Genomic DNA, 12,603 nt, shown 5'->3' with positions numbered 1-12,603 from the left:
GCAGAAAAAATGGAGTCATGTAAAGGTTGCCATGCTTGCATAAAATCATACAGAAATTCCAAAGCACAGTTACAAGTAGCAAGTTGATCTATTAAAGTCTCACATTTTGAATTATAAATCACATGTTCAATATAGGAATTAAATATCTGACACTAAGGGTGTTCTTGATACTAAATATTACTGGCAGCAGGTATTTCTTGAAACTAAAACTGAAATCATACACTTCAACTGATAATTTAGTGTGCTAATCCAGCAAAGGCCTTCCATTAAATTAATATCAAGACATAAACCTAACATATACACCTATATATTCAATTAAAACTTTCTTTTCTTGCTTCCTTCTTTCTCCTTTCTTCCTCCTTTTATTGCGACTAAAGCAACTTATTAACTGTGGGAGAAGTATTACAATACAAAAGGAAGTTACTACAGGTTTAGTAAATTCAAGGGATATACGTATTTTTTCTTGATGGGATATACTAATTTGCTTTCATTTTAGCAATATAGTCTAATATATAGTCCTACAGAGAAAAGAATACATAGGTCCCAGAGATGTCAGATTCAAAAAAGAAAACCAAAATTGAATACAATAAACCTAGAAAATGTTAAAGAAAATGTATATCAAAGGCTGAGTCCTATCTCTACGAAAAAGCAATTGGATAAATATTAGTTTGCTTTAAAATGTGTTCTTTCTTTGTTGGATAAATTACTGTGTTTTAAAATACAAACAAAAATACAGCTCAAACAGTTGGGTTCAAAGTCTGATGAACTCCAAGTACTCTACCTGTTGCTGGAGAAGAGAGAAATAAAAAAGCATGGATCTTTTTCCTTCTGAACATGCACAGGCCAGAACAAATACTGTCAAACATGCTAAATTTCTCATCACCAGGAGTCAGACTTCAAAAATATAGATCAGCAGCAGCATGAAAGAGATTTTACAGATCATTAGTTGAATGGACTCATTCTTTTAACATCATGCTTTTCAACTTTATTCTATTCTTTATTAAATTCTTTATTAAATATTATTCTTTATTCTTTATTAAATTCTTGTAAGGTAACATCATGCTTTTGCACAAAAGCAAATATATGCTTGGAGATATATATGAATATATAAAAATATTTACATATGTATAGTACGTTTGTATATAGAGAAGCATTGTTTGTAAAAGTTAAAAATAACTCTTCTGTTCTTAGCAGCCCTTCAAAAACTCATTTCAATCACCTCGTTTTAGTGCTGAACTTCAAAGATAATGTGGACCAACTGGAAAACATAAGAAAGCAGCTACAATGAGTAGGGTACTAAATATGGTTGTGCAAGAGGAAGACTGAGCTGAAGCTGAGACATGACAGAGGTGAGACACAAGACACACAATTTTTCCAAAAAGGAAGAAGACACAGGACAATCCTTCATGCTCATTTTGGACAGCACTCACAGCAATTAACTTAGATGGGAAAAAAGATGGCAGCACAAAAAGTTTAATACCCTGTTGCTTATTTATCCTTACTGTTTCTGGCAGAAGAGACCTAAATACAGCTGAACCTGTCATAGAGCATGGGAAAAACAAGATATGTCCATATTTTTCTGAAATATTATAAAATTTCTGTTTCAATACGAAAATATTGTAACACCAAACATTGTGTGTGCAATATCTAAGGGGTATGTTGCAAGTAATTATAACTAAAAGCTGCATGTCCAGAGTATTCCCATTCCTTCCATCATCTAGTTTTATTTGTTCTGACAAGCCAAAACTGCTCATATATGAACTATACCTGTTTGCATTTACCATAGTACCTTCTAACAAATTATCTTTACAAAGACAGACTAACTCTTTGTACACTTGCTGGCTTATTTCATTGGTATTACCCATATTAGAAAGTTCAAAAAGTTATATCACTGGTCATATTGAAAAAATAGACACTATACCAATTCCAAATATTTTGCGTGCCAGTAAAAGAACTAAAAAGAATCTGCATTCCAAGCATTCAAAGAACTATCTTATTCATAAAGAATACTTAAATAATTTCAAATGCTTTCTAGGTCAATTTTGGTCTTATGAATCAGTTGGTTTTGTAAAGACATTGAATCATCAATGGATGCATTTAAAAAAACTAAGCAAATGGATGTGGAAAAGATTTCATCCTGTGAGATCACCAATAAAGCATTTGTAAAGCAATCTTTGCTATTTTAAAGTATAAATGTTATGTGATTTGCTTGAAAGCTATTTTTTCTATCGCACAGGATACAACATTCATACAAAAGTGACATAATTAATGTAAAATCTGAAATTTCTGTTTTTATAATTTTCAAAACATCATAAATTGCAATGTACTTGTCAAATTACAGTACTGAAATTGCAGAACAGTGGTCCAATGTCTCAAGATTATTTGAAAGTATCCTAATATTTGCAGGTTTTAATCTTATTTAGCTATGATTCTTTTCTTGTTCCCTTGAAAAAAAAGATCTTTGCTAAATAATTTGTGTTGAACAGATTACATTTTGGATCTGTTCTACTAATTGAGCAATTTGAGGTAGGCAGTAGATAGCAAAGTTTAAAATTATCTGCTAGACAATAAGAGGTATGGACAACATGTGGAATAGAGCTGTACAATAACTCAGGTGAGAAGGGAGCTCAGGTCTCTAATCTAAACTCCTGCTCACAGCAGGATCACTTCTGAGGTCAGACATCCAGTTGCTTTCTCCAACTGTGTCTTGAAAACCACCAGTGATGGAGGTTTTGGACTCCAATGATGTGCAGCCTCTCTGGGCAGCCTTTCCCACTGCTGTGCCATCCTCAGGTAGGAAAAGCTTTTCTTTATATCTAGCCTGAACTTCTGCTGTCTCAGTTTATATCCATTGTTCCTCTTCCTCACACTAGGCACAGCTACAAAGACCCTGTCCCTGTCTCCTCAGCCTCTCTGCAGTCACTGGGGGGTGGGGGGGGTGGGTGTGGGTGGGTGGGGAAACTGGTGTTAGGTGCCTCCAAAGCTATGCCCAATCTAGGGTGAACCAGCCCTCATCCTCTCCCCACTAAGCAAGTGCTCCAACCCTGCATCATCCTGGGGGCTCTCTGCTAATCACCCTGAGGTTCATTGTTGTCTTTCTTGTATCAGGGTCCCAAAACTGGAGATGATATTGAGGTATTATGATAAGTCTGTTCTTGTATAGCAATTCTGTTACTAACACAATCAATGATTGTAATGCAGCTCATATAGAGAGTTTGTTATTTTTCCAAAAGTTATCTCTTCCTACACTATTATACACTAGCATCTTGTTTTCATGTAGTAGCTCTCCTTCTAGGTTAGACTGTTGTTCAGTCTGTAAAGATGAGAACAAGTTCTTTGTCACAGCTTTCCTACTGCCAAAATTATCAGAAAACCAGCATAATATTTTTCTTAAAAATAATATTTTAACAAATTATACACTCTACATATATGTTGCTAGAATATATGCAAAAGCACCAAGTGGTGAATATAATGAATCAAAATAAAAGAAAATAAGTAATTATTTTCTGAAATAGAAAATACCAACATGTAGTTATACAAGACATTTATTAAGACTTGGGTTTTGTTTGGGTTTGGTTTGGTTTTTTTTTTGTTTTTTTTTTTTTTTTTTGTTTTTTTTTGTTTTTTTCTTTTTTTGTTTTTTTTTTTTTTTGTTTTTTGTTTTTGTTTTTTTTTGTTTTTTTTGTTTGTTTCTTTCTTTCTTTCTTTCTTTCTTTTGCATTAACATAGAGGGGGGGAAATGGGGCAATCAGTGCTAGTATCTCACTGGGAATGTTATAGGCAGTCCTCTAAGTACTAAGTATTACATCATCATAGGAACTTCAAGTTTACACAAGTGAACAATGAAAAAACATGATGTGAAAAATGTTCCCCAACTGAGAATAAAATCCAGGCTTCTTAGGTTACTGCTTTACTTGCTAGTCTGTGCCTGCACCCCAAGGTTAGTATGCTTGTAATTTTCCTTTTTCAACAATTATGATGCTTTACTTGAATTTCCTGTGTCAATGCAGTTATTTCCCATGAGAACAGTTATTAAAGACAATGAAATGACTCTATACGTTATATTCAAGTAGTCACCTCTACTGACAGAAGGTTTTTATAAAAACAAGGATTTCCTCTCTTAACATAAGTGATTTATTGTCTTTTGAAAATGGGAGTTAATTAGAAAGGAAATTGCAAGTACAGCTATGCAAGAAGTAATGTCAATAATACAACTCAAAACAAATCTATGTGTTGAAACAAGCCTGATTTTGGTAAATAGTGTTAATTACAACTTGCTTTACTTTGTAAGTACTTAGAAGCTCTGTATTTGGTAAACAGAAAAGGTTGATTCTGTTTTGTCTTGTATAAAGCACAGATAGGGCATTGGTTTATATGAGCCCAAACCTGGTTCCAGTAGAAATATATTATCCCCTAGTGATGACATAAACTGTTAATCTCAGATAAGTATGCTTCATGTGAAAAAAAGGGAAAAGGGAATATAAAATATTAGTTTCAAATCTTTTTTTCCCAGATTGACTGCCTTCACTGAAGGCATGCATGCCAGAGTTACTGATGTTTGTAACAAAGGTGCATCCTCCTGACTACAGCATGCTCCTCCCAGGATGTCGACATTCTTCTTACTTTTTTAACCTTGTTTCTTAATTTAATAAAAGGAGTAAATGACTGACACTGTAGCTTCTTGGATCTTCACATTTCAATAGAAAATAGTCTTTATGGCAAGAAAATACACTAAACAAACCAAACCAACTTTGTAACTCCTACTTTTTATTCTGTTCTTTGTCACTGACATGCTGTTATGACTAGCAAGGAAAAATCTTTTAAGGTACAGATTCCTCACTTTTCTTAAGGTTTTGCTTTGACCTTGTATTAAGACCTTATCATGGAAGCTCATATTATTGTATGGTAGGAAGCAAACTGTGAGAAATCATTTTAGAAGGGTTTATCTCCCTCTTAGTTACTGGTTAGGGAGAACTTCAAATAGTCCTCCACTTGTCATGTCTGATAAAACAGCTACAGTCTCAATATATATGTCACCCAAGAAAGAAATTAAAAGTTTCTTAATAATTTCCCTATGTAAAATAGTTTGTAAACTTTTTTTTGTAAACTCTTCAACTGCTTTTAGTTTTGTGAAAACTACAGAAACAGACCAATCTCAGAGATGGGAATTTTTTAGTAAACTATATTTTGTCAGAGTATTTGTTGAGAGATGCTGTCAGTGAGAACTGCTTAAAAAAGTACCTTTTAAAACTAAAGTTAAATATATACTTTTACTTGAACTTTCAATGAAACTTAGACCACAATCTAGAATCTTAGAATACAATCTGAGAATTCAACACATATTGTTGAAAGTTTGCATTAACTAGGATCACAAGATTTCTTTGTTTGTCTGACCAAAACGAACTTTTATCCTTGCTTTTAGAGATGCAGATACATATATTTCTATGTATGTGTGATGTCTGTCCAGAAGCTGCTTAGGACTTTGAAACAATTTGGGAAAGCATAAGGATTAATTTATGACATTTCCTCCCCTGAAAATAAGAAGGTAGACATATAGTCAGGAAGAGTTGAGAAACCTATAAGAAACAAAATAAAGATTATCTCCAGCAGTAACTCACATATGAAAGTAGCTACATAATGTCACATTATCTGGAAAGCCTTGAAAGCAACTTTCCCAGAGTGACAGAGCTGAGAAAACCTGAGAAAGACATCTTCACAGGCCCCTACTGCTATGCTTTTTGCAGATAAAATATGACTTGTAAAACAGGACCATAGTAAATAGGTTTTTACACTAAACTCTTCCCTTTGACAGTGCCAGGCCTCTCTGGAAACCCTTAGACAGATAACCAAAAGTCTGCCTCTTCAGCTGACTTCCTCACAATGGTCCCAGAAAAGAAGGGATGCTACACTGTGGCTCTACACACCACATTTCCATTCCAGAAAGCCATTGTAGCTTCTCCCTGCAGCTTCTGTGGCCAAAAGGAGGTGAGTCACTGGAGAAAGGATACATCTGTTTGTCTTACACCTACTTTACACCTACTTATATCTTCCCTTTAGGAAGGCAAAAACAGCCCATAGCAGCCGAGGTGGTGAAAGCTTTTGTAGAAGCTAGTAAGTTTAAAACCGGAACTCTCTCTCTCAGTGTCTCAGACTTTGGTCTCAGGTTCTTCAGCAGTCTCTAGTCTTTTTTTAAACTAGCATCTTTGCTGTCACAGCTACACAAACTATTCATGTAACAATGTGAGAATTTTTTACATAAGAAGTTTAATAAACAGAAAACAAAATATGACTAAATACTCCATCATTTGAAGGCAAGATGTTGCTTTATGTGATTATTTATGCCTCTGACATTTTAGATCATATTTTAAAGAATCTCTCCAAGTAAGTGTCTATGAAGCGTATGTAGTCATGTGTAGGACTATCTGCAGCACACTGAAAAATTACTTGGTCAGTTTCCTTAGGGAAGACTCTCAACGTGTGTGATAAAGAGGGAACTATATGCTAATAAATCTTTCAAATATCCTGCTTGAAAATGTTTACCTAGTAGAGGCAAAATCTTCAGTTTTTCAGGTATTTTAAAATAACCTCCTCATGTTCTTCACACATAACTTGTTTCTAACAAGCTACAGTTTTTCTAGTGTTACAAAAGTGGAATACTTAAAAAAGGAAACAACAAACAAAAAAACAATGGAACTACAGAGTGATACAGTTACAAGGAACACAAGAAACCGGCTGAACATAAAACAGAGATTCTTCTTTTTTCTAACCAGATTTCACAATACAGACTGCTATAATATTGTCACTATAAATGATTCCTCTGTCAATTCTGCTCCATGATGTTTGCATGCCATGTTCAGACCCATCAAAATAAATTATATCTATTGGTCCATCAGAGTGCATCTTTAGATTGGCTTTGCTGTTATATGTAGGGTTATAATAAGTCACATTGCTAAATGTCCTTCATCCTCAAGGCCTGTTGCAAGAAAGTCATGGTTAGAATAAGCTATCAATCATTACAGCTGGCTAATTGAATTATCTCAAGAGTTAATCTAAATAATTATCTGATTAAATATTTGCTTCAAGATTCAGGAGAGCAAAGCTTAAGATGTCAGATCTACAGTGTTAATATGTCTGTATTTCTTCTGCATCTTAATTGTACCATGAGATTAATATAATGTTACAATAATCATCGAATTATAGAACTGTTTGGGTTGGAAGGGACCTTTACAGGTCATCTAGTCCAACCTCCCTGCAATGAGCAGACATCTTCAAATCGATCAGGTTGCTCAGAGCTCTGTCCAACCTGACCTTGAACATTTCCAGGGATGGGGTACCTACCACCTCTCTTGGCAACCTGTGCCAGTGTATACCACCCTGAGTGTAAAAATTTTTTTCCTTCTCTTTATTCTAAATCTACCCTCTTTTAGTTTAAAACCATTACATCTTGTCCTATTGCAACAGGCCTGCTAAAAAGTTGGTCCCCATCTTTCTTATAAACCCCTTTTAAGTACTGAGAGGCAGCAATAAGGTCTGCCCAGAACATTCTTTTCAAGCTGAACAATCCCAGCTGTCTCAGCCTTTCTGCGCAGGAGCGGTGTTCCATCCCTCTGATAATTTCTGTGGCCCTCCTCTGGACCTGCTCCAACAGGTCCATGTCTTTCCTGTGCTAAGGGCTTCAGAGCTGAATGCAGTATTCCAGGTGGGGTGTCACCAGGGCAGAGGGGCAGAGTCCCCTCCTTTGACCTGCTGGCTACTCACTCTTCTTTTGGTGCACCCCAGAATACAGCTGGCTTTCTGGGCTGCAAGCACACGTTGTCAGCTTATGTCTAGCTTTTCATCCACCTGTACCCCCATGTCTTTATCCACTGAGGTGCTCTCAATCCCTTCATCCCCCAGCCTATATTGATACCAGGGGTTGCCAGCTTAAGCTAAAAGGTAACATGTTTTCAGTTCACTAAAAAATGCATATACATTTATCTTGTCTTTTAAAACAAATAATAAAGAGTAAGAATTTGTGGACTCTCTTGTGAACTTGTAAAAAGCAGCAGTATTTTCTTGAAATATTTTCTGTAAAGCAAATATACACCTAGGTTTTTACACAGTGAATTTTAAACTCTTCTTGAAAACATGTGTTCTCTGATCTTCTAAAACAAAAGTCAGCCTTTTGCCAGCTTCCTCACCAATGATAGCTTCCTCTCAGAGCCAGTCAGGCATAATGATATTTTCAGGTAGTGACAGACTTAATCGATTGATATTGCAATTAAAACTGTTACAAGGTCCAACAGCAGGATTTTAGAAGGGAGGGACTTTTGTATCCAGTGAATCTGAGCCTGTTACTTATTGAAAACTGCACAGGTAGGTACCCATAAATGACCAAAACATATTCTTTTAAGGAATTCATGCAAGATATATTCAGATTTATTCCTCATAACAACACATATCAATTCCTCTACTGAGGGTCAAGTGCAAGATTTTTCCAAGTAGCCAGTGTTACATTTCACTGGAGACTGTCCCAAGTGATTTTTCCAAAGCAAATTACAACAACAAAAGAGAGAAAAGAAGACAACACACACAAAAGGAGTATTTTGGAAAATGGTAACAGGAAGGCTTTCTGTCATTACTTTAGAATGCAATTCTAAATAGTTATCCAGAGAAACTCCTGAGAAAGCAGGAATCTGCAACAGTTCAGTATCTTACATAATGTGTGTGTGGGGGGGGGGACACGGGACGGGACGGGACCCAAACCCTAAAGGATCTAAAATTACATGGACATGCAAAGTAAATTTAATGTTTTAATGCCTTAGAGTTATGTTTTGCTTGCTAATGCTCCAGGTAAAACTAATAGTGAGTCTAAATATTAGCTTTTTTTCTTAATACAAACTGTGCTAATTGTTCCATATGCATAGAAAAAGCTGATACCTTGACTATTAAAATTTCAACAGCCATTTATTACAGACCGTCAGAATATGAATATAAAGGAGACAGCAGCAACAGAAATAATTTTGCAAGTTATACTTGACTAAGAATTTCTTAATTGTTAAATGGACATGTAGTGGGTAACAGGACCAAATGTATTGTGCTGCAGGCAAAAATTAGATTAATGCCATGGACAATGAACTATGGATGGACTTTTACAAAAAACAAAGAAGCCAGACTTAAAACAATCTAACTGTAATTTGTTATCTTCCAGGGAATGCCAGCATGATATAAAAACTTGATTCTCAAACACCTCATGATGAAGTGTCACATTCAAACTGGAAAGAAATGTTGTGCAATTGTTTACTTGCATAATCATAACATTGATTTTCTGATCATCCACAGCAGAATGGCAGATACTTAACCATGAATTATTAATATAAAGTGTTTGCAATATTAAACTATGCCACTCTAAATTTCCTTTTCAAAGTGTTAAAAAGGTATTAAAGTATAAAAGAAGTGTGGTGGTGGTGTTGCTGTTATTATGATTATTATTATTATCATTCTAAAGGAGATTGGAAGAGAATGCCTGAACATATTCACACATTAACTGCCAAACCCCCACTTCAAGTACTTAAAGGCTATGTCATTTAAAAGTGTTACAATAGCCACATACAGGAATTTTTATTTTGATCATAACAGGTAGTCTAAGAATACCTATTTTATTAGTAATGCAATGTATTTTAAACATCATCATTGCAATCATCTGACAAACATGGAATACTGCATCACATCTGATACAGCAGATGGAATACTCTTCATATATGACATTAACATCTAGCTTCTAAAAATTATATTAATAATATCTAACAGTACAGATGCCTCATATTTAAATTCCACTCTTCAAAAATGATGGATAAGAGTCAGAAGGTAAAATTAAGGAAAAGCTGTCAAGATTAACTATTTAAAACCAGAGCTGTTGTAATTTGTATCCTTGTCACTAGCCTAAAGTTCTCTTCAAAGCCTTGGTATTACTTAATAATGGTACTTAACTCTCATCCTCTCATATCAATATATATGTAACTGGAAATTAACTAGAAATGAAAAAATAAAATATTTCAAGAAAATTAACTTACAGGCCACTGAGGAGCAGATTTTGCTCTTAAGTAGAACAGAACATCTACTAGAAATTAATAAATTGGAATGAGTCTTTAATATCATGCTACTGTAGGATAAACCTAAACTTTTCAAGTTTTTTGTACAATAAACAGTTCAACTTACACAGAGATAAATTTAAGTTATACAAGGCTGACTGACAGGATATTCACAGTTTGCTGCTGTGGCTTTTCAGGTACAGCTATGATTTGATTATTTCCTCTTAAACAAATCTATACTTCCCACCCCACCCCCCACCACCCCCAAATAAATACTATTTTAATCCTGGTTTACTTTTACTTTGTAAAAATGCTTTACAAAGAGCTGCACAAGAAAAAAGAGAGAGACTGGAGGGTAGTGAAGTTGCATCTTTGATTTAAAGATTCTCAGCAGCTTTTCTGGATAGCTGGATACCTGCTGGATAGAATTATTCTCAAAAAATTAGAGGAAATCTTGCTCCAAACTTTTGGCTTTTAGGCTCACACTTAAACTTTTGTAGACAGATTGACTTTTTAGGAATATATACATAAACATTTAAGAAATTTTCAAGCTTCTGCATATTTTGGAAAGAATGGTGCTTTGACACCATGTACAGATTAGACACATTAGCAGACAAATTGGTAGAAATATTTTTCCTGCAGCTGGACATTTCAAGATCTTGTATTTTTCAGTAGCTAGTTAACACTTGTGGGGATCTTCTATTGCGTTTACTCAGCTACTTAACATTAAGCAGGAACAAGCATCTATCTATGCTGAATGTTTGCTGAGCCAGATCATCCAGTAAATTAAATTCGACAGAGTCCCCACCAGCTCAGCACCTGCTCCCATCAAGTGTAGCTCTTTCTAAATGTGACAGGTTCAGCCCAGCACCACCTGCACAGTTTGGCAATGCTGCTGATTGCCTCTCACTCAAAGTCATTCACCAGAAGCTCCTACCCACCCCTTGAGCACCTGTGGTGCAGCAACAGAGTAGGATGCAAGATAGAGATTTACAATGGCTGGACTTGAGGCCAGCTTTCAAGAAGACATACTACACCTATGAAAAGACGGAAACCAGAGGGCAGTGAAGTTGCATCTTCGAGCACCAGAGACACTGACAGCATCTGTCTCCAGGGGCCATTCATTGACAATGGAGGGCAGTTTCAATCCCTGAGTCACTGACCAATTGCTTCCAAGTGACCCCATTCTGTGTCCTTGGTTCATTGTGTATTTCTAACTCTTAATAGTTCATTTTCTGTTACTGATTGTTGGTAGGTGAGTGGATTTTTAAGAACAGCTAGAATTCAGCTTGCTTTTGCCTAATAAATCCACTTTCCCCTGCCCCTTCTCTTAGTGCTTCAGAAAAGCCCCTAGACTAGATCACACAATAATTCACTGAAATTGCCACTCTTTTTCCTTGAGAAGTTTACTTGTATAAGCAAATTTAACATGGCTACCCTGACATTTTACACAATAGAAACATTATAAAATAGTGGAAATAATACTGTGAACTGGAACAAAAATCCTTGAGAGAGTGTGAGGGAGGATGCAAGTACCAGAGGAAAATGTAAGTGGCTGAAAAGATATCTGAGCAACAAATACAGTTAAAAAATAATAGTTTAAAAAAACCCCAACCATACAACCACATATGGGAGAAATGCCCAAAACAACAGAAAAAGAAACAAGTTTGATAAATACTTAACCTTTTGACGTTAAAAAAGCATGGGGGTGTGGGTATGTGGAATAAACTAGCTGGTTTTATTAATCAATCAACAATTGCATATTTATATTCAGAAATGGCAAACTCAACGAGTATAAATTCAAAACTTTAACCTATAGCTGTAAGCACTGAATTAGTTTCATGAACCTCAAAATTTCTGAAGAAAAAAAGACAAATACAGGAGGATCACTAGCTACTCAAGTTATTTGCTCTGCTGTCTCCTGTTGGCAATTATCCCTCCACTGTGTCCACTGGTCCAACAGAAGCAGAGAAGGGACCAGGCTGGGGAAATATGCTGTGTGGTTAAGGTGAGTTAGGTGGAGTTGCCCTAGAGAGGTAGAAGTAGCTGCTGGTTATAGCTACACCTGTGAACTTGTGACAGCAGCTCTGTTGCTGGTCATCTGTCTTAGATTTCCTGAAACACATCCACAGAACCACAGACTCACAGAATGGGTTTTTTTGGAATGGACCTCTGGAGATCATCTGGTCCAACCCCTGTTCAAGCAGGGACATCTAGAGCTGGTTGATCTGCTCCTGGACACAGGACTGGTCCAGATGGCTTTTGAGTATTTCCAAGGATGGAGACTACACAGCGTCTCTGGGAAACCTGTCCCAGTATTCAGCTACCGTCACAGTAAAAACATGTTTCCTGATGTTCAGATGGAACCTGCTGTGTTTGTTTGTGCCTGTTGCCTCTGGTCCTGTCACTGGGCAACACTGACAAGAGCCTGTTGCACTTTCCCTTCAGGCATTCATATACATGGAAAAAATTACTCCTGAGCCTTCTCTTCTCCAGGCTGGAGTCTCAGCTCTTATATGAGAGATACTCTAGT

The sequence above is a fragment of the Falco naumanni genome, chromosome 3 (genome assembly GCF_017639655.2).
Source record: "Falco naumanni isolate bFalNau1 chromosome 3, bFalNau1.pat, whole genome shotgun sequence".
Lineage (NCBI taxonomy): Eukaryota > Metazoa > Chordata > Aves > Falconiformes > Falconidae > Falco > Falco naumanni.
Note: the sequence above shows the minus strand (reverse complement) of the source record.